Raw genomic sequence first — 23,108 nt, 5'->3', positions numbered from 1 at the left:
AGATCGCACAACTGCACTCCAGCCTGGGCAACAGAGCGAGATTCTGTCTCAAAAAAAAAAAAAGCAGATTATTCATATTTGGCAAGAACACCAGATAAATTATGTGGCCTTTTCAAGGCATCAGAGGAAGAGTCACATGATGTCAGTTTTTCCCATTCTGCTATTTTTATTAGAGACAGGGTTTTGCCATGTTGTCCCAGCTGGCCTCCAACTCCTGGCCTCCCAAAGTGCTGGGATTACAGGCGTGAGCCACTGTGCCCAGCGCACTCACATGCTTCTGATGTCTTTCCATGTCCAAATTTTCTCTTCTTACAAGGACACTGATCAGATTAGATTAGGGCTCACTCTAAAGACCTCATTTTAACATAATTACCTCTTTAAAGACCTTGTCTCCGGGACGGGTGAGGTGGCTCATACCTGTAATCTCAGCACTTTGGGACACTGAGGCAGGCAGATCACGAGGTCAAGAGATCAAGACCATTCTGGCCAACATAGTGAAACTCCATCTATACTAAAAATACAAAAATTAGCTGGGCATGGTGGTGGGCACCTGTAGTCCCAGCTACTCAGGAGGCTGAGGCAGGAGAATCGCTTGAACCCAGGAGGTGGAGGTTGCAGTGAGCTGAGATCACACCACTGCACTCCAGCCTGGCAACAGAGCAAGACTCGGTCTCAAACAAACGAACATACAAATGAAAACCTTGTCGCCAAATATAGTCACATTCTGAGGTACTGGGGGTTAAGACTTCAAGATGTGGACTTTGGGGGAGCACAGTTCAGCCCATAACAAAGGTGTCCCTTTCTTTTTTCTTTCTTTAATCCATTATAGAACGAGCTGTATTTTCCTGGACTGATCATTTGCAAGGGTCTTCTGTGAAGGAAAGGGACCAGGGTAGTTTTCCAAGCTTCTCAATGCAAATGAAGATTTTCAGCTGCCACAGTCAGACTGTGTCATTCAATGTGGCTCTTGGTGGTTTTTGTGTAGCTCTGCCTCCTTTGCTGTGTACTATTTTTTGTTTTGTTTTGTTTATTTTTATTTTTGTTGTTTCTTTGCACTGTTCTAAACTGGCCCTGTAGGGCTTCTCCTCCCAGTCCAGTACTCCCTAGCATCACCACCAATCACTGCACATAGGGCACACAGCCCCTGCATTTCCTGTGAGCTCTTCATCTACTTTCTTCCTTTTTTTTTCTGGAGTGCAGTCAGTGGTGCAATCTCAGCTCATTGCAACCTCCACCTCCTGGATTCAAGGGATTCTTGTGCCTCAGCCTCCCGAGTAGCTGGGATTACAGTTGTGAGCCACCGTGCCCGGCTTTTTTGGTATTTCTTTTGTAGAGATGGGGTTTTGCTATGTCACCCGGGCTGGTCTCAAATTCCTGGACTCGAGCAATCCGCCTGCCTTGGCCTCCCAAAGTGCTGGGATTACAGGCGCGAGCGGCTCCTGCTCTCACTGTCTCTCTGTCCTTTTAAGTGATAGAGTCTTAGGGCCAGGTGCAGTGGCTCACGCCTGTAATACTAGCACTTTTGGAGGTCAAGGCGGGTGGATGACGAGGCCAGGAGTTGAAGACCAGCCTGACCAGCATGGTGAAATCCCGTCTCTACTAAAAATACAAAAATTAGCTGGGCATGGTGGCACGCGCATGTAATCCCAGCTACTTGGGAGACTGAGGCAGGAGAATCACTTGAACCCGGGAGGCAGAGGTTGCAGTAAGTTGAGATCACGCCACTGCAGTCCAGTCTGGGCCACAGAGCAAGCCTCCATCTCAAACAAACAAACAAACAAACAAAAAAAGAGATAGAGTCTTGCTATGATGACCAGATTCATCTCAAATTCTTAGGCTCAAGCAATCCTCTTGCCTTAGCTTCCTAAAGTGTTTGGATTATAGGCATGAGCTACTGTGCTGGCTAAAATAGAATGTTAGTGACACACCCTACACTGAATTTACCTGGAAGGCTGATTCTTTTCCCACGCCCTCTCTAGGAGAGCGAGCTGGGTTTTAGGACCTTAACTCTGCCCCGTAAGATGCTTAGGCCAGGAGAGATGCCCTTCGCCCCTTGGGTTACAAGGGTTTCAACTCCCTTTCTGCTTGCTTGAGACTTGCCCTCAGTTCTTTTTATCCCTGCTCTGCTGTGCTTATTTCAGACAACACACGTTTGCACTGTGGCATGAACAGCTCATCTTCAGAGAGTCTGTTTTAGCAGGTGTTTTTTGGGATCTGCATCTGCCTCTTCCCGTGTAACTTTGGTAGCGCTTGTGCAGGTCTTGGAGTCTCCAGTGACTTTTTGTCTTCTGGTTTTGCTGAATATGGGATTTCTGCCTCATTCACCCCTCAACCACATCTCCCTATCACTTTGCATAATTTCTAGGAGGAGGAAGGGGAAGATTCGGTCAAATATTGCTGCAGTTCTTATACTGTAATCATACCACTTTGTAATATAAATTTTCCCCACTTTTTCCATGATAAAGATAGCTGTAGGCAAGGTGTGGTGGCTCACAACTATAATCCCAGTGCTTGAACCCGGAAGGTGGAGATTTCAGTGAGTTGAGATTGCACCACTGCACTCCAGCCTGGACAGTGACAGAGCCACACACTGTCTCAAAAAAATAAAAATTAAATAAATAAATAAACAGTGTTTCCTCTTTTATGTAGCTATATAGACATAGATATATAACCATATACCATACCTGGATATAGACACACATAGAGATTTCTTTGTCAAAACTGGGGGCTCAAACTATGTGTATGTTCTGCAACTTCCTTTATTCATGTGACCTGTCATGAGCATATTTCCATAGCGTCACTTATTTTGAATCCCAATGTTTATATTAAATCACATTTTAAACTGTGTTTACTGTATTCTTCTAAGACATTTATGCTATTTTAATGTACTGGTATTTATTTATTTATTTATTTAGCGATAGAGTCTTTCTCTGTCACCAGGCTGGAGTGCAGTGGCATGATCTCGGCTCACTGCAACCTCCGCCTCCTGGGTTCAAGTGATTCCCCTGCCTCAGCCTCCCTAGTAGCTGGGACTACAGGTACGTGCCACCATGCCTGGCTGATTTTTTGTATTTTAGTAGAGATGGGGTTTTGCCATGTTGGCCAGGATTGGTCTCGATCTCCTGACATCGTGATCCACCTGCCGCAGCCTCCCAAAGTGCTGGGATTACAGGCATGAGCTACTGCACCCTGCCAGAAATGTATTGGTATTTAACATATTGATATGAAATATTACATTTGTTAGCAAATATTTTACACACACAGATACAAAAAGCGTCTGTACACCTACTGTCCTACTTAAAGGAACATCGTTATTATAATGCCGTTGATTAACTCTACATACCTTTTCTGAATCTCATTTCCTTCCTTACTTTCAGAAGTAACTACTGAACTGAATTTTATGTTGGAAGTTATCATTTATGACATTAAATGATATTCTCTTTTTAAAGTTTCCAGTGGCGATTGGAGTACCACAGTAACTGAGAATGTTCACAGTATTGCTGTGAAAATTCTTATATATGTGGCTCCTTGAATCATACAAGTTTCTTCTCTTTTTTTTTTGAGATGGAGTTTTGCTCTTGTTGCCCAGGTTGGAGTACAGTGGTGTGATCCCAGGTCACTGCAACCTTAGCCTCCTGGGTTCAAGTGATTCTCCTGCCTCAGCTTCCCAAGTAGCTGGGATTACAGGCCTACACCGATACACCTCGCTAATTTTATGTTTTTAGTAGAGACGGGGTTTCTCCATGTTGGTCAGGCTGATCTCGAACTCCCGGCCTCAGGTGATCTGACCGCCTCAACCTCCCAAAGTGCTGGGATTACAGGTGTGAGCCACTGTTCCCAGCCTCTTTTTTTTTTTCTTTTTGAGACAGAGCCTCACTCTGTCACCCCGGCTGCAGTGCAGTGGTGTGATCTTAGCACAGCCTCAACCTCCCAAGCTCAAGCCATCCTCCCAACTCAGCCTCCCAAGTAGCTGGGACTTGAGGCATGTGCCACCATGTCCAGCTAATTTTGTTTATTTTTTGTAGAGAATAGGCCTCACTATGTTGCCCAGGGTGGTCTTGAACTCCTGGGGTCAAGCGATCCTCCCACCTAGGCCTCCCAAAGTACTGGGAATAGAAGCATGATCCACCCCACCCAGCCTACTCATGTAAGTTTCTCCTGAGTGTCTTCCTCAGGTGGAATTGCTGGGTCATAGAAATTGCATGTGTTCAATGTTACTGAATAAACCATATTGTTTTCCAGGGGGCTTGTTCCAATTTACTATACTTTAGAAGGCTATCAGCACTGAATAACTTTTTTGAAAAGAGTACATGATTCTAACATAATTAGCCATTAGAAAATTTGTGGCTGGGCATGGTGGCTCACTCCTGTAATCCCAGCACTTTGGGAGGCTGAGATGGGCAGATCACTTGAAGTCAGGAGTTTGAGACCAGTCCGGCCAACATGGTGAAACCCCATCTCTACTAAAAATACAAAACTTAGCCAGGCATGGTGGTGCACAACTGTAATCCCAGCTACTCGGGAGGCTGAGGCAGGAGAATCGCTTGAACCTGGGAGGCAGAGGTTGCAAGATTGCTCCACTGCACTCCAGCCTGGGTGACAGAGCAAGAGCAAAATATATAAAAAGTTCTTGACTAGATTGTTATTATTTCAGACCCTGATTAGGCACCCCCCGCCCCATGAATTGTATAATTTTTTTATCTCATTATTTCAAAATGTCAGAATTCATCCTCTGAATCCTTTATCAGAACCACGTCCCACAGACTTGGTGTTATGGCAAACTGAGGAACGGAGAGACTGATATGGGAAAAGAGAAGGATATTCATTTTAAGGTATGCACTGGCTCAGTGGATTCACATCTAAAAAGCTGAGCACTGAACAAAGACAGAGCGGGGTTTTTATAAGTGGGCTTACAAAAGCAAAACAAAGGCAGTTAATCATATAGTGCATAACTTGTGGCCTTGCATACCTGGTGACCTTGTAGCTGCGTCGAAAGAAAAACAAGAACTGGCTAAATACATTTGTAAAACATAGTCATGCTTAAGAAGCTAGGGAAAAGAATGGCTGGGCGCGGTGGCTCATGTCTGTAATCCCAGCACTTTGGGAGGCCAAGGAGGGTGGATCACATGCGGTCAGGAGTTCAAGACCAGCCTGGCCAACATGGTGAAACCCTGTTTCTACTAAAAAAGTAGAAAAAAATTAGCCAGGCATGGTGGCACACGCCTTTAATCCCAGCTACTCGGGAGGCTGAGGCAGGAGAATCGCTTGGACCCAGGAGGGAGAGGTTGCAGTGAGCCAAGATCACGCCATTGCCCTCCAGCCTGGGCAACAGAGTAAGACTGTCTCAAAAAAAAAAAAAAAAAAAAAAAANGGCTGAGGCAGGAGAATCGCTTGGACCCAGGAGGGAGAGGTTGCAGTGAGCCAAGATCACGCCATTGCCCTCCAGCCTGGGCAACAGAGTAAGACTGTCTCTTAAAAAAAAAAAAAAAAAAAAAGCCGGGCGCGGTGGCTCAAGCCTGTAATCCCAGCACTTTGGGAGGCCAAGACGGGCGGATCACGAGGTCAGGAGATCGAGACCATCCTGGCTAACACGGTGAAACCCCGTCTCTACTAAAAATACAAAAAACTAGCTGGCGCCTGTAGTCCCAGCTACTCGAGAGGCTGAGGCAGGAGAATGGCGTAAACCCAGGAGGTGAAGCTTGCAGTGAGCCGAGATCCGGCCACTGCACTCCAGCCTGGGCGACAGAGCCAGACTCCATCTCAAAAAAAAAAAAAAAAAGAAGCTAGGGAAAGGAGTAGCAGTAAAGGAATTTGTCTCTCTCTCTCTCTCTCTCTCTCTCTCTCTCAGCATTGCTCTGGAAGTGGGAGAGGTATCTGGAGCCTATTCCTTTGGCCTTGGCTTTTCGGACAGTGTTATTTTATAACTGTCCTTTAAGTGAGAGGAAAGCTTGTTTCTTTTCTTTTTAACCTTTGTCTTGCCTGTTACTTTTCTTGGAGTGAATGAATGCATATTTATTTTTAAATTTTCTGCCTCACTGGCAGATATTAAACTAGATGTCCCCAAAAACCTGCAACCATTTTCTTACTAATAAAATCTGGAAATATTATTTATTTAGTTAGTTTTATAATAAAGACAGGGCCTTGCTTTGTTGCCCAGGATGGTCTTGAATTCCTAGGCTTAAGCGATCCTCCTGCCTTGGTCTCCCAAAGTGCTGGGATTACAGGCGGGAACACCGAGCCTAGCCTCAAAATCTGAAAGTATTGAATTTAGGACACATCCAGTCCAAGAGCATCAGGCCTCTTGTTACTGGATAGAATTGTGTTTTGGTGGCCAGGCATGTTGGCTAATGCCTATAATCCCAGCAGTTCGGGAGGCCAAGGTGGCTAGATCACTTGAGGTCAGGAGTTCGAGACCAGCCTGGCCAACATGGTGAAATGCTGTCTCTACTAAAAATACAAAAATCAGCTGGCTGTGGTGGCGTGCACTTGTAATCCCAGCTACTGGGGAGGCTGAGACAGGAGAATCACTTGAACCCGGGAGGCGAATGTTGCAGTGAGCTGAGATTGCACCATTGCACTCCAGCCTGCGTGACAGAGGGAGACTCGGTCTCAAAAAAAAAAAAAAAAATTGTGCTTTGGTGGGGAGGGTCCTGTAGCTAAGGGCAGGAACACTGTGACCAAGTGTCCTGCCCCACAGATTGCATCCTCTGCGTGGGTGAGGAACTTAGAGTGAGCCTGGAGTGCAGACTGTCAGCCTCTGAGGTTTCAGGTTGTGTTTTAGACTGGACCTCAATGCCCAGCTCCACCCAGCTAACTCCAGTGGTAAATGTTTGGCGGAAACACCTCTTATTTGTTGCAGTTAACATAGTTAACATACAAGGAGCTGGGCAAGTGACACGGGGGAATAATTTTTTTTTTTTTTTGAGACAGAGTCTCACTCTATGCCAGGAAACATTGTAGTGCAGTGGCATGATCTTGGTTCACTGCAACCTCCTCCTCCCAGGTTCAATCAATTCTCCTGCCTCAGCCTCCCAAGTAGCTGGGACTACAGGCATGCGCCACCATGCCCGGCTAATTTTTGTATTTTTGCTAGAGACGGAGTTTTGCCATGTTGTCCAGGCTGCTCACAAACTCCTGATCTCAGGTGATCCGCCTGCCTCGGCCTCCCAAAGTGCTGGGATTACAGGCTTGAGCCACCATGCTCGGCCTGAAAATTTTTTAAAAGAAAGAAATAGGCTGGTCGCGGTAGCTCACATCTGTAATCCCAACACTTTGGGAGGCCAAGGAGGGAGGATCACTTGAGCCCAGGAGTTCAACACAGCCTGGGAAACACAGTGAGACCCCCTCATCTCTATTTAAAAACATAAATAAAAAATAAATAAAATTAAAAATAAAAACATGGTGCAAAGACTCATTTTGTTACTCATGGTTGCATTTTAATTAAGAATATAAGCAGTCTTTGAAGTTCTTTTGGGACCTACACTGCTACAAGCGCATAATGTCAAACGTAGATTTCAAAAGAGGCCCCCCACGGGGGGTTCATTAATTGCAAAATCAGAGCAGAGGTCCCTTGCTTCCCTCACCTACCCTTATCCTAAGTGGTGGTGGCAGCAGCGCGGAGCAGCTTCTGAAAGTCCGGGAGCTCTTTTATTCCTCCTCTGCAAAGCAAAGGTGTCACAGGGCGCGGCTTTGCCAGAAAGCGCACTCCAAACCTTGCACTTCTCAGTCTGCAGGCGCTGAGCCCCCGGAGGAGGAGGGGCGGGGCCAAGGCCTCCTCCCAGCCCGGCCTTGCAGAGCAGAGATCTGATGTCTGGAGTCTACAGAAGCACTTGCAGAACTGATCAGAAGCCACCCCGCTTATCGGCAGATCTTAGGAGAGTGTTCGGTGGAGGCCCTGCAGGTCTGCGCAGCTCACCTCCCTGGGAACTGCTCGCCTGAGCGTCGGAGCCGGCGCTGGCACCCTGCAGTCAGAAAGTTGCAGCCGCGGGAGCCCCGGATGCCTAGGACGCAAGGTAAGTCGCGGCCTTTTGCCTTCCCTGCGCCAACTTTCTGATTTCGCCGACTTTACTTTTCCTCTTCCAGGCTTGCTCTCTGAGTCTACATTTATTCTTCTTAATCGCGTAGGCAAATCATTTCCTAGAATCTCCAGGCTTTCTTTCTATTGATTTATTTTTTGGGTAGCTTCACTGTCTAATCTCACAGCCGCTGCCTGTTTCCAAACAGCACGAATGAATGATACAGTCCTGCACAGCAGCACCCTCCGTGCAAGATTGGTGCAATCCCAAACTCAGAGTTGAAGTGTCCGACTTTGTCGTCGTCTCCTTTCCCATTAGAATTAGAATTTTAAAATAAGTACCTACCAGGTACATTGTTATAACGATACAACTTCAAGTTGAGAATTAAATAAATCATGCTTTCGTTCATTAAATGTATTTACTATCTTTTCTTTTCTTTCTTTTTTGAGGCAGAGTCTTGCCCTGTCGCCCAGGCTGGAGTGCAGTGGCGCGATCTTGGCTCACTGCAACCTCCGTCTACTGCGTTCAAGGGATTCTCCTGCCTCAGCCTCCTGAGTAGCTGGGCACATGCCACCATGCCCAGATAATTTTTATATTTGTAGTACAGACAGGATTTCACCATGTTAGCCAGGCTTGTCTCAAACTCCTGGGCTCAAGCGATCCACCCGCCTCAGCCTCCCAAAGTGCTGGGATTACAGGCATGAGCCACCTGCCTGCTATATTTTCTTTATGTATGTTTGCATATTATTACTTTTTAAATATTTGATGACTGATAATTGGAATGAAAATCAGGGAGGAAAATAATAAAATCCAATATTCCTGTATTACAGTGCCAGGTAGGTTTTCAATATCATGACCATAGTCCTGTCACTTTCATGTTGGTGAAACAAAGTAGTCAGGACTTTAAAAATTTTCAAATGATTTAATATATGCCTGATGCCTACCTTCCTTTCCTTCCTTCTTTTCTTTGTTGTTTTAAGAGACAGGGTCTCACTTGGTCACCCAGGCTGGAGTGCAGCGGTGCAATCATAGCTTATTGCAATCTCAAACTCCTGAGCTCAAGTGATCCTCCTGCCTCAGTCTCCCAAGTAGCTGGGACTACAAGTATGCAACCACCATGCCTGGCTCATTTATTTTATTTTTTGTAGAGATGGCGTCTCACTATGTTGCCCAGGCTGGTCTTAAACACCTGGGCTCAAGCAATCTTCCCACCTCAGCCTCCCAAAGTACTGGGATTAGAGGGGTGAGCCCCCATGCCTGACCTTTTTTAATTTTATTTTTTAGAAAATACTTGGACTAGCTGGGCATGGTGGCTCGCGCCTGTAATCCCAGCACTTTGGGAGGCTGAGGTGGGCGGAACACCTGAGGTCAGGAGTTTGAGATCAGCCTGGCCAGTATTGTGAAACCCTGTCTCTACTAAAAATACAAAGTTAGCCAGGCATGGTGGTGCATGCCTGTAATCCCAACTCTCGGGAGGCTGAGGCAGGAGAATTGCTTGAACCTGGGAGGTGGAAACTGCAGTGAGCTGAGATTGCGTCATTGCACTCCAGCCTGGGCGACAAGAGTGAGACTCCATCTCAAAAAAAAAAAAAAAAGAAAAAAAAAAGAAAATATTTGGACTAGAATTAGGGTGAAAGGGATCCTCAAGTTTGCCTAGACCAGCCTGTTATCAGAGACTTTTTTAAAGCCAGTGTTTTATTGCTATATAACTAAATACAATAAAATGCACTTTTCAAGTGCACATTTTGATGAGTTTTGACAAATTTATTCATACTTGTAATCATCACCACAATAACATTTCCATCACCCAGAAGTTTCCTAGGGCCTCTTTCCAGTCAGCCCCCTGTTGCAACTCCTATCCCTACTGATCTGATCGTTGTCATTACAGCGTTTGTATTTTCTAGTGTTTCATATAACTCAAACAGTATGTGCTCTTGTGTCTGGCTCCTTTCCATCAGTATAATTTTTTTTTTTTTTTTTTTTTTTTGAGATGGAGTTTCGCTCTTGTTGCCCAGGCTGGAGTGCAGTCTCAGCTCACTGCTGCTACCTCCGCCTTACAGGTTCAAGTGATTCTCCTGGCTCAGCCTCCTGAATAGCTGGGATTATAGGCAAGGGCCACCACACCGGCTAATTTTGTATTTTTAGTAGAGACGGGGTTTCACCATGTTGGTCAGGCTGGTCACTGCTGACCTTAGGTGATCTGCCCACCTTGGCCTCCCAAAGTACTGGGATTACAGGTGTGAGCCACTGTGCCTGGCCTTCCATTGGTATAATTGTTTGTTTTTTTTTAGACTGAGTCTCTCTGTGTCCCCCAGGCTGGAGTGCAGTGGCGCAATCGTGGCTCACTGCAACCTCTGCCTCCTGGGTTCAAGCGATTCTCCTGCCTCAGCCTCCCAAGTAGCTGGGACTACAGGCGTGTGCCACCATGCCCGGCTAATTTTTTGTATTTTTAGTATAGACGGGGTTTCACTGTGTTAGCTAGGATGGTCTCAATCTCCTGATCTCGTGATCCGCCCACCTCAGCCTCCCAAAGTGCTGGGATTATAGGCATGAGTCACCAGACCCAGCCCTATTGGTATAATTTTAAAAATATTTATCCATGTTGTAGCATGTATCAGTAATTCATTTTTTTTTATTACTGAGTAGTGTTCCATTGTAGGGATATACCACAATGTGTTTAGCTATTTATCTGTTGATGAACATTTGGATTTTTTTCTAGTGTCGGGCAGTCACAAATAAAGCTGCTATGGATATGTTTTCATTTCTTTCAAATAAAACTCCAAGATTGGGATTGCTGGGGTTTTTTAAAATTTTTATTTTTTGAGATGGAGTTTCACTCTTGTTGCCCAGGCTGGAGTGCAATGGCACAATCTTGGCTCACTGCAACCTCTGCCCTCTGGGTTCAAGCAATTCTCCTGCCTTAGCCTTCCTAGTAGCTGGGATTACAGGCATGTGCCATCATGCCTGGAAATTTTGTATTTTTAGTAGAGATGGGGGTTTCACCATGTTGGTTAGGCTGGTTTTGAGCTCCTGACCTCAGGTGATCCACCTGCCTCAGCCTCTGAAAGTGCTGGGATTACAGTCATGAGCCACTGCGCCTGGCCTTGCTGGATCTTATGGTAAGTATATGTTTAACTTTATAAGAAACTGCGGGCCCAGTGTGGTGGCTCACGGCTGTCATCTCAGCACTTTGGGAGGCTGATATGGGAGGATCCCTTGAGGCCATGAGTTTAAGGTTAGCCTGGGCAACATAGTGAGACCCTGTTTCTAAAAAAAAAAAAAAAAATTAGCTGGACATAGTGGTGTGCATCTGTAGTCCCCGCTACTCAGGAGGCTGAGGCAGAAGGATTGTTTAAGCCCAGGAGTTCTAGGCTGCAGTGAGCTATGATTGCATGCTGCACTCCAGCCTGGGCGACAAAGACCGTGTCTCAGATGTGCGCGCGCGCGCACACACACACACACACACACACACACACACACAGAGCTGTTGTCTTTGCTCCCTTGTAATTGGGCAGCAGATCCTGTCTCTGATTCATCATGGAATGCTGTTGTCTCTGTCCCGTTTTTATTTATTTATTTATTTATTTATTTATTTATTTATTTATTTATTTTTGAGACGGAGTCTCGCTTTATCACCTAGGCTGCAGAGCAGAGGCACGATCTCGGCTCACTGCCAACTCTGCCTCTGGGATTCAAGCAATTCTCCTGCCTCAGCCTCCCAAGTAGCTGGCACCACAGGCATGTGCAACCATACCCAGTGAATTTTTTTTTTTCTTTTCTTTTGAAACGGAGTGTCTCTCTGTTGCCCAGGCTGGAGTGCAATGGCGTGATCTGGGCTCACTGCAACCTCTACCCACTGGGTTCAGCGATTCTCCTGCCTCAGCCTCCCAAATAGTTGGGATTACTGGCATGTGCTGCTATCGCCTGGCTAATATTTTTGTATTTTTAGTAAAGATGGGGTTTCACCATGTTGGCCAGGCTGGTCTGGAACTCCTGACCTCAAGCGATCCACTAGCCTTGGCCTCCCAAAGTGCTGGGATTACATGCGTGAGCCACTGAGCCCTCCTGAGTCTGCTTCTTTGTCTATGCGTTTAGTTCTCCCAAGAGATTCTCTTTCCCTCTCCCTCTCCCTTGTCTTTGTACCCTGCTAATCAGGTATGTGTGATTTCCTGTCAGACCTGAACCTTGCAGAATTGAAGCTACAGAAAAGAATACATTGACTCTGCAGTGCTTGAAGGGGGCAAAAGTAAAGCATTACCCAGAGGAAGCAGGGTTAGGAAATTTTGCCTCTGACGCATTTTTGTGCCAGTCCCACCAGGAGAGAGTGAAGCCAGATAGTCTCCCTCTTTCCTGTTTTGTGTCTGGACTTTGATGTTCATTTCTTCATTCTTTCTAGGCTCTTGCTCTTGCAGAATCCACAGGTCTTTCTTGAAGAAATCTGTAGTCAGAACTTTGTGCTGCATTTTTATCTAGGGAAGGAACAGGACAAGAGTGTGGTCTCCTAGAAATCTAGCACTGGAGAAACGTGAGTCTGATTTGTCTTTTTTTGGTCTTGTTTTGTTTTTTTTGCTGTCATTGTAATATTTTTATGCATTGGACTGTTATATGTTATACTGTTACACTATGTTGGCTAGACTGGTCTCGAACTCCTGACCTCGTGATCCACCCGTCTCAGCCTCTCAAAGTGCTAGGATTACAGACATGAGCCACCATGCCCAGCCTTGCCTCTTGGCTGTTACCAAAGGATGTTTGCTTCCAAAGAAGCTGGAAGATGCAGCCCCAGTGAGCCTTTGCAGGGGAGCAAGAGAGCCACAGGTAAGGACAACTGAGTTAGACAGGTGGGACAGGGCCTATGGGGAGGGCAGAGTGCATCACATTCCCCCACCCAGACTCACGGGCCACGGCATCATGGCCCCATTCAAGGCCCCACTCCTGTCTGTCTGATTGTGTGATTCCCAGTTATTCCCATTCCCCCAACAGATAAACACTCCAATGGGTTCAATGCATACACTTTTATTAAATCTCACTCTGTCACCCAGGCTGGAGTGCAGTGATGCGATCATAGCTCACTGCAGCCTCCAACTCCCAGGCTCAAGTGATCCTCCCATCTCAACCTTCTGAATAGATGTGATCACAGGTACACACCACCATACTCAGGTAAATTTTAATTTTTTTGTAGGGACAGGGTCTTGCTATGTTGTCCAGGCTTGTCTCGAATTCCTGACCTCAAGTGATCCTCCCACCTCAGCCTCCCACAATACTGCGATTACAGGGATGAGCCACTGCCTTTGGCCTAAATGTGCTCTTAAACACCTGTGTTGTTATTTTGTACGTGGGTATTTTAATGTACACAAATGGCAATGAGTTGTGGCCTTATGGCATTGCTTTCTGTTTTCAGGCAGCACTAAGCTTTTTTTTCCTTTTTTTTTTTTTTGAGATGGAGTCTTGCTCTGTTGCCTGGGCGGGAGTGCAGTGGCGTGATCTCGGCTTACTGCAACCTCTGCCTCACAGGTTCAAGCGATTCTCCTCAGCCTCCTGTGTAGCTGGGACTACAGGTATGCACCACCAGGCCCAGCTAATTTTTTTTGTATTTTTAGTAGAAACAGGGTTTCACCATGTTGGTCAGGCTGATCATGAACTCCTGACCTCAAATGATCCACCTGCCTTGGCCTCCCAAAGTGCTGGGATTACAGGCATGAGCCACTGCGTCCAGCCAACACTAAGCTTTTTAAATGACGCTGTGTGTGCATCTAGCCTGTCACGTCTCACTGCTATACCGCCTTCTGTGTTTCTACCCAGCTCACCTGCCCACTCTCCTGGTGAGGAACCCACAGGGCACCTCCACCTCCCAGAGCACAAATGTCATTGAGATGAGCAGCTTGGGACATGGTATGGACCCATGCAGAGGTGACCCTAGGTAATGATGGCATCAGAGTGAGAGGCTGGACAACAGTGCGGCTGGGGGAGCTTCGAGGTGCTGTGATGTGTAAGAGATCATCAATTCCAGGATGTCACCCCGAGGAGAATATGCGTGGACCAAAGATGAGGGGTCCCCAGGAGGGTGCACCAATAGTGAGGCCCCCAGATTCCATCCCTAGTCAGGTTCCCTGCTAAGTGGCAATTAGAAAAATTCCTCTTTACAGAAAACAGAAGGCCAATTAGGTCCCCAACCACAGAGCCAGTCCTCTACCCTCTAGTGAAAGCTTCCAGTGGACAAGAAAAGCTTGGGAAAGCCAGAAGGAATAGGAACCACAGCTCAGGCCAGGCAGCGGCTTCATAAATCACAAGGATGATTCTTTTTTGTTGTTGTTGTTAAAGAGATAAGGTCTCACTGCATCACCAGGCTGATGTGCAGTGACCCAATCACGGCTCACTACAGCCTTGAACTTGTGGGCTCAAGTGATCCTCCCAGCTCAGCCTCCTGAGTAGCTGGGACCACAGGTGCACACCACCACGCCTTGCTAACTTTTATTTTTATTTTTATTTTTGAGAGGGAGTCTCGCTCTGTCACCCTGGCTGGAGTGCAATGGTGCATTCTTGGCTCACTGCAACCTCCACCTCCCGGGTTCAAGTGATCCTCCTGCTTTGGCCTCCCAAGTAGCTGGAATTACAGGTGCAAGCCACCAGGCCCAGCTAATTTTTGTATTTTTATAGAGACAGGGTTTCACCATGTTGCCAGACTGGTCTTGAACTCCTGACCTCAGGTGATCCGCCCACCTCAGCCTCCCAAAGTGCTGGGATTACAGGTGTGACCCACCGTACCTGGCCCCTTGCTAACTTTTAAACTTTTTTTGTAGAGATGGAGTCTCACTATGTTGCCCAGGCTGGTCTCAAGCTCCTGGCCTCAAGCAGTCCTCCCACCTCAGCCTCCCAAAGTGCTGGGATTATAGGCATGAGCCACTATGCCCAGCCCCAGAAGGGCAATTAGTACACAGTAACAGTGGAAGGAGCAGAGACACAGTCGGTGGGTGGTGGGAAGATAAGAACATTCACTCTGAGGGCTTCTAGTAATGTTGGAGAAGTGAGCATCAGCTGAGCAGAAGGGAGGGAGGGAAGGAAGCACAGGAGGTTTGAGGGGAGAGAGAGGAAGTATGAAATCGTTGTTTTAAACCTCCTGGGGAAATGTAGAAGAGTTGCCAGGCAGCCCACTTGAAGTCTGTGAATTTAAAGTGAAAGCCCAGCCAGGCTGGGCACTGTGGCTCATGCCTGTAATCCCAGCACTTTGAAGGCAATGACCACAGAGAGAGAGGATCATCTGAGGCCAGGAGTTCCAGACCAGCCTGGCCAACATGGTGAAACCCCATCTCTACTTAAAATATAAGAATTAAATGGGCATGGTTGTGGGCACCTATAATCCCAGCTACTCAGGAGGCTGAGGTGTGAGAATCACTTGAACCCAGGAGACAGAGGTTGCAGTGAGCTGAGATTGTACCACTGCACTCCAGCGTGGGCAACAAGAGCAAAACTCTGTCTCAAAAAAAAAAAAAAAAAAAAAAAAAGTGAAAGTACAGCCAGACATGGTGACTCACACCTACAATCCCAGCACTTTGGTGGTTGAGGTGAGGAGGATTGCTTGAGGCCAGGAGTTCAAGAGCAGCCTAGGCAACATGGTGAGACATCATCTCTACAGAAAATTAGAAAATTATCTGGGTGTGGTGTGGTACACATCTGTGATCCCAGCTCCCAGGGAGGCTGAGGAGGGAGGATCGTTTGAGCCCAGGAGATGGAGGCTGCAGTGAGCTCTGATCACACCACTGCACTCCAGCCTGGGCGACAGAGTGAGACCCTGTCACTAAAATAAATAAATAAGTAAATGAATAAATAGATGAATAAATAAAGTGAAAGTTCAGCTGAGTGCATGCTTTCTCAGTGAGACTTGACTGTCCAGGTGCAGATGCAAGAGATCCAGCCTGTTCATGTCACCCTCGCTCAGGGGAACAATGTCAGGAGACAAAGGAGTTGATTTTTTTTTCCTTCCTCTTTTTTTGAGACGGAGTCTTCCTCTGTTGCCCAGGCTAGAGTACAGTGGTGTGATCTCAGCTCACTGCAAACTTCACCTCCCAGATTCAAGCGATTCTCCTGCCTCAGCCTCCCTAGCAGCTGGGATTAGAGGCACCTGCCACCACACCCGGCTAATTTTTGTATTTTCGGTAGAGACGGGTTTCGCCATTTTGGGCAGGCTGGTCTCAAACTCCTGACCTCAAGTGATCCACCCACTTCGGCCTCCCAAAGTGCTGGGATTACAGGTGTGAACCACCTCACCCTGCAGGAGTTGATTTTAATTATGAACCATGATTAAGGAAGGCAATGACCGCAGAGAGAATAGCAGTGAGGTGGGGAGGCCAAGTGGAGAGTTCTGGAATGAGAGGAGAGGTCAGCGGGGAGCTGTCCGAAGCCTCCTCTCTGGGTGATGGAGGGTCCCAGGTGTGACTGCAGACAGGGAGGGGTAGCTGAGAGGCACATTGGAAAAGATCACTGGAGCTACAGCAGTCCTGGTGCCCAGAGAGATGGGGAGTAGCCTGGCCTGTCTACGTGGGTGATGACACCAACGTCTTGTATGAAATCACTGTTGCAGACCTCCTGGGGGAATGTAGAGGGGTTGCTGCTCTGCAAGATGGCAAGAAGGATGGAGAACACAGTCAACCAGGAGCCCAAGTCCTCAGTGGATGAGGAGGTGCAAGCGGAAGACCAGCAGACAGCAGTCACCGAGAGGGACAGCAAGTGACTCCGCTGCCTTTGAAAGAGAAAGGTCTTGGACACGACCACAGGAAGCATGGAGGATATAGACCCTACCTTAGATTCTACGGTATGTGGGGTATAGGAGAAAAAAGAGTCCCTGCACCAGACAGTGCCAGGGGATGTTGGAGGGAAGAGACCCTCCTGCAAGAGGCTGAGTGGAGGCTCCGGAGCCAATGATGTCATCAGAGGAGCTGGAGCAGGATGTAGGGTGGGGAGGAGGGTCCAGTCATGTTAGGCAATACACAGATCTGGGGGGAGGGCCCATGGCACAGAGGCTGTGTCCTTTGAGGGTGAGTGAACCAACAGGGGAAAGTGAGGCATGATGAAAACAGCCGTGGATGGCCGGCTGTGGTGGCTCACGCCTGTAATCTCAGCACTTTGGGAGGCCGAGGAGGGTGGATCATCAGAGGTCAGGAGTTCAAGACCAGCCTGGCCAACATGGGGAAGCCCATCTCTACTAAAAATACAAAATTAGCCAGGCATGATGGTGCGCACCTGTAATCCCAGCTACTTGGGAGGCTGAGGCTGGAGAATCACTTGAACCCAGGAGGCAGAGGTTGCAGTGAGCCGAGATCGCGCCACTGCATTCCAGCCTGGGCAACAAGAGCAAAACTCCATTGGGAAGGGGAGCAGGGGGAGGGGAGGGGAGAAGGAAGGAAGGATTGAAAGAAAGATAGAAAGAAATAAGGGAGGGGGAGAGAGAGAGAGAAAAAAAAGGAAGGAAGGAAGGAAGAAAAAGAAAGAAAAAGAGAAAGGAAGGAAGGAGGGAGGGAGGGAGGAAGGAAGGCAGGGAAGGGAGGAAGGAAGGAGAAAGAAAAAGGAAGAAAATAACCGTGGATGAAAGGGAGGAAGGGAGGAAGGAAGAAGGAAAGAAAAAGGAAGGAAGGAAGGAAGGGAAAGAAAGAAAAAGAGAAAGGAAGGAAGGAGGGAAAGAGGGAGGAAGGAAGGAGGGAAAGAGGGAGGAAGGAAGGGAAGGAAGGAAGGGAAGGGAAGGGGAGGGAAGGAAGGAGGGGAAGGAGGGAAGGAAGGAAGGAGGGGAAGGAGGGAAGGAAGGAAGGAAGGAAGGGAGGGAGGGAGGGAGGGAGGGAGGGGAGAGAGAAAGGAAGGAAGGAAGGAAGAAAATAACCGTGGATGACCTCAGACAGCCAGGTGACATTTCAAGGTGTGAGTTTGGAGAGTGTGGATGCTCCAGGCAACTGTGAGGTGACTGCTCCCCCCTGGTGGTCATATATGACTAAAGCAAGTACAAGTCCAGAATCACACCTGGAGAACAGGTGCCATCACCTGAAAGCAACAGTAGCCACGACAATAAGGCCAGGTGCAGAACCCAGGTCTCCCCCCTTTATTAGAACCTGTGGAGAGATCATGAACGTATTCCCCGATAAGTTCATTTTCAGAGGTAAAAAATCACAACAATCTCCCACAGTGTCACTTCTCCCAGGAACATGTGTATGTGAATGGCTTAAAAACTGTTGCCTTTGACAAAGAAATGTACCAGTTTCCAATGGTAGAATATTTAATTGAGGAAATGTCTCATTAACAGATGTTAAATGTAGGGTCTCAGCATCAGAATTTCCCTTGAATGTTTCATTATAAAAACGTTTGAGGTGTGGGGCTTACACCTGTAATCCTAACACTTTGGGAGGCCGAGGTGGGAGGATCACTTGAGGACAAGAGTTTGAGACCAGCCTGGGTAATTAGCCAAGTGCGGTGGAGCACACTTGTAGTCCCAGCTTCCTGGGAGCTGAGAAGGGAGCGTCCCTTGAGCCCAGGAGTTCAAGGCTGCAGTAAGCTAGGATAACATCACTGCACTCCAGCCTGGGAAACAGAGCAAGACCCTGTCTCTAAAAAATAAATGAATTAATGTTTTTAAGAAATGTTCAAACTTAATGAAAAGTTGAAAGAATTTTGCAGTGAACATCCACACCCACCCCTGAAGTCTACAATTAACATTTCATTATGCTCAGTTTATCGTATAACCTATTCAACTATCCATCCCTCAAACCATTCTATTTGGAGGCATTTGAAAATGAATTGTGGCATTAGTACATTTCACCCCTAAACACTTCAGCACACATATTATAACAAGACTCTCATATTTATTTATAGTCCTTTTTTCTTTGGACATAAAATATGCATATAGATCAGGTGCAGTGGCTCACGCCTGTAATCCCAGCACTTTGGGAGGCCGAAGTGGGCAGATCACTTGAGCTCAGGAGTTCAAGATCAGCCTGGGCAATGCCCGGGTGCAGTGGCTTGTGCCTGTAATCCCAGCACTTTGGGAAGCCAAGGCAGGTGGATCACGATGTCAGGAGATCGAGACCATCCTGGCTAACACGGTGAAACCCTGTCTCTACTAAAAATACAAAAAATTAGCCGGGTGTGGTGGCACGCACCTGTAGTCCCAGCTACTTGGGAGGCTGAGGCAAGAGAATCGCTTGAGCCTGGGAGGCGGAAGTTGCAGTGAGGTGAGATTGCACCACTGCATTCCAGCCTGGGCAAGGGAGTGAGACTCCATCTCAAAAAAAAAAAAAAAAAATCTCTCTGGGTAATATAGTGAAACCCCGTTTCTACTAAAAATACAAAAATTACCTGGGCATGGTGGCACATCCCTGTGATCCCAGCTACTCAAGAGGTTGAGGTATGAGACTCACTTGAACCCAGGAGGCAGAGGTTGCAGTGAGCCAAGATCACACCACTGCACTCCAGCCTGGATGACAGAGCAAGACCCTGTCTCAAAAAAAGAGAGAAAGCACATAAGTCTCTTCCTTTTTGCTTCAATGTGTTCCTGAGGATCACGTTGCAATGTAGATCATATTTTTCCAATGAATAAACTTGCATTCCAGACCAGAGACAGAGCATCATTTAAATCATGGCTTTAAATAATAACATAGCATGAAAGAAAAGAATCAATATTCTAGGCTGGGCATGATGGCTTAGGAAATCCCAGCACTTTGGGAAGCCAAGGTGGGAGCCCAGGAGTTCAAGACCAGCCTGGGCAACATAGTGAGATCCCTGTCTCTACAAAAAAAAAAAAAATCTTAATGCGTATAGTAAAATGTACAAATCTTACGTGTACCCCTCAATGAATTCTAACAAATCCATGCACCCATGTAACCCATATTGCCATCAAGACAGAACATCACTATCATCCCCAAAAACCTTCCCCTGTGTACCTTCTCAGTCGATCCACTCCCCACCCTCCAATCAGGCAACCATTGATCTGATCATTCCCGTTATAAATTAGTTTCAGCCTGTTCTACAACTTAATGTAAACTCAATCGTAAAGTATGGACTCTGGTGTAGCAGCATCAGAATTCAAAAAGCTACCCAGAGGCCAGATGCAGTGGCTCATGCCTGTAATCCCAGCACTTTGGGAGGCCACGATGGGTGGATCGCTTGACTCAGGAGTTCGAGACTAACCTGGTCAACGTGGTGAAACCCCATCTCTACTAAAAATACAAAAATTAGCCAGGTGTAATAGTGTGTGCCTGTAGTCTCAGCTACTCAGGAGGCTGACATGAGAGAATTACTTGAACCTAGGAGGCAGAGGTTGTGGTGAGCTGAGATCACACCACTGCACTTCAGCCTGGGTAACAGAATGAGACCCTGTCTCAAAATAAATAAGTAAATAGATAAATAAATAAATAAATAAATTTAAAAAAAGACCCCCAGGTATTTCTAGGCTGGGAACTTTTGCTCAGACCCAGGCCTTTTCCCACATTCCAGAAGACAGCAATTTGGCTCTGTTCTGAGGTCACCGCTGATTGGCTACAGATCTGTGACTAGATCTCAGGTCTCCTTGCTGTTCACCCTCTGTTTACTGTACAACGGGGTTTCTTCCAGAACGGTGGTTCTCAATGTTAACATCCATTATAATCTCTGGAGGAACATACCTCTGGGATAGGGCTCAATAATCTGCATTTTTGGCCAGGCGCAGTGACTCACACTTGTAATCCCAGCACTTTGGGAGGCTGAGGTGGGAGGATTGCTTGAGCCCAGAAGTTTGAGACCAGCCTGGGCAACACGGTGAAACCCCATCTCAATTGAAAATACAAAATTAGCTGGACATGGTGGCGCACGCCAGTAATCCCAGCTACTTGGGAGGCTGAGGCAGGAGAATTGCTTGAACCCGGGAGGCAGAGGTTGCAGTGAGCTGAGATCATGCCTCTGTACTTCAGCCTGGATAACAGAGTGAGAGTCCGTCTCAAAAAAATAAAAATAAAAATAAAAGCCAATTGCAATTACTGTTGGATTTCTATTGGAATGACTGTTGGAAATCCACCTGTCATCTCTACGTCACAACAAGAAAGAATTGGGGTGAGCTATTTGCTAATGGTGACCATGTGACAGTGAGGTGTCCTCACCCCATGCTTTCTGAAGACATTTCTTAATGTCCCTGCTCAGCAATCATTCAACAAGAGCTCCTTGCATATGTTTCAGCAAAAGTATTCCCACCTCGCCTCATTTTCTTTTTTTTTTCTTTTTTTTTTTTTTGAGACGGAGCCTCGCTGTGTTGCCCAGGCTGGAGTGCAGTGGTGCAATCTCGGCTCACTGCAAGCTCTGCCTCCCGGGTTCACGCCATTCTCCTGCCTCAGCCTCCCGAGTAGCTGGGACTACAGGCGCCTGCCACCACGCCCGGCTAAGTTTTTGTATTTTTAGTAGAGACAGGGTTTCACAGTGTTCGCCAGTATGGTCTCAATCTCCTGACCTTGTGATCCGCCTGCCTCGGCCTCCCAAAGTGCTGGGATTACAGGTGTGAGCCACCGTGCCCAGACTTCTCTTTTTTTTAAAATTTTTATTTATTTATTTTTTTGAGACGGAGTTTCACTCTTGTTGTCCAGGCTGGAGTGCAATGATGCGATCTCGGCTCACTGCAACCTCTGCCTCCTGGGTTCAAATGATTCTCCTGCCTTGGCCTCCCGAGTAGCTGGGATCACAGGCATGCGCAACCACGCCCGGCTAATTTTCTATTTTCAGTAGAAACGGGGTTTCTCCATGTTGGCCAGGCTGGTCATGAACTCCTGACCTGAGGTGATCCGCCTGGCTCCGCCTCCCAAAGTGCTGGGATTACAGGCGTGAGACACCAGACCCGGCCAGCCTCATTTTCTCTTTAACTGGGGGGAGTCTTCCTCCTCTCTCTGCTGACTCATTGACATGCGTATCTCACTGTGGCCAGATTTCCTCCTCCAGTCAGCCTAGTTAATCTACTTCCAAGGGCTGGGAGCAGCCCAGTGCATACTTATCCCCCAGGACAGAGCCCCTCACCACTGTTCCATGGGCAACATGGAGTGAAAGAGATAGTTTTAGGGTAACACACTATACTCATTTATTTATTTTTTGAGTTGGAGTCTCGTTCTGTTGCCCAGGCTGGAGTGCGGTGGTGTGATCTCGGCTCACTGCAACCTCTGCCTCCTGAGTTCAAGTGATTCTCCCGCCTCAGCCTCCAGAGTAGCAGGGACTATAGGCACACATCACCATGCCCGGCTAATGTTTGTATTTTTAGTAGAGACAGGATTTCACCATGTTGGCCAGGCTGATATCGAACTCCTGACCTCAGGTGATCCTCCCACCTCAGCCTCCCAAAGTGCTGGGATTACAGGTGTGAGTTACCGTGCCCAGCCCCATACTATTTTTTTTTTTTTTTAATACTTATGAACTGATTTTAGTGTACCTTAGGAAAATAGCAAACCCATGAATTCACACATACTATATATTATTTAAGTTGTTTCCTCTCTAAATAAATAAATTTAAGTTGAAAAAAGAAATTGATTGGGAAGACCAGTATTGATGGACTTGTAAAAACAGTGGCCTGAGCTGGGCCCAGTTGCTCACACCTGTAATCTAAGGGCTCTGACAGGCTGAGACAGGAAGACTTCTTGAGGCCAGGAGTTTCAGACCAGCCTGGGCAACATAGCAAGACTCCGTTTCTTCCGAAAGACATAAAAAATATTAGCTGGGCATGGTGGCTATGTCTAGTCCCAGCTAGTCAGGAGGCTGAGGAGGGAGGATTCCTTGGGCCCAGGAGGTCGAGGCTGCAGTGGGTTATGATCGCACCACTTCACTCCAGCCTGGGCAACAGAGCAAGACCCTGTCTCAAAAACAACAACAACAACAAAAACAGAGACTTACAGGGATGTCAGAAAGTGAAAGGATAAGAGCTTGCCCATGATCTGAGAATTCCTGCTTCAGTGGATTCCAGGGAAAGGTGAACGTGGAGACTCAAAGAGTGGCGTCTCCTGTTAGGAAAACTCATGTTCTTTTCCTGCAGCTTTAAGTCATTTCATGAAGACATAAAAGCAATTCTAGTTATTTTGCATTTGTATTTTGTGACTTCTTTTGCATATTATTCTT

General features: G+C 47.0%; 1 pseudogene; it reads left to right on the top strand.

The window, feature by feature from the left end:
• The first annotated feature begins 7,759 nt into the window (after positions 1-7,759).
• Positions 7,760-23,108, top strand: part of LOC112620577 — a 32,278-nt pseudogene continuing 16,929 nt past the window's right edge.

Source organism: Theropithecus gelada, chromosome 3, assembly GCF_003255815.1.
Source record: "Theropithecus gelada isolate Dixy chromosome 3, Tgel_1.0, whole genome shotgun sequence".
NCBI classification, from domain to species: Eukaryota; Metazoa; Chordata; class Mammalia; order Primates; family Cercopithecidae; genus Theropithecus; species Theropithecus gelada.
The sequence above is the reverse complement of the archived record's forward strand: the minus strand, read 5'-3'. Positions and strand labels throughout refer to the sequence as shown.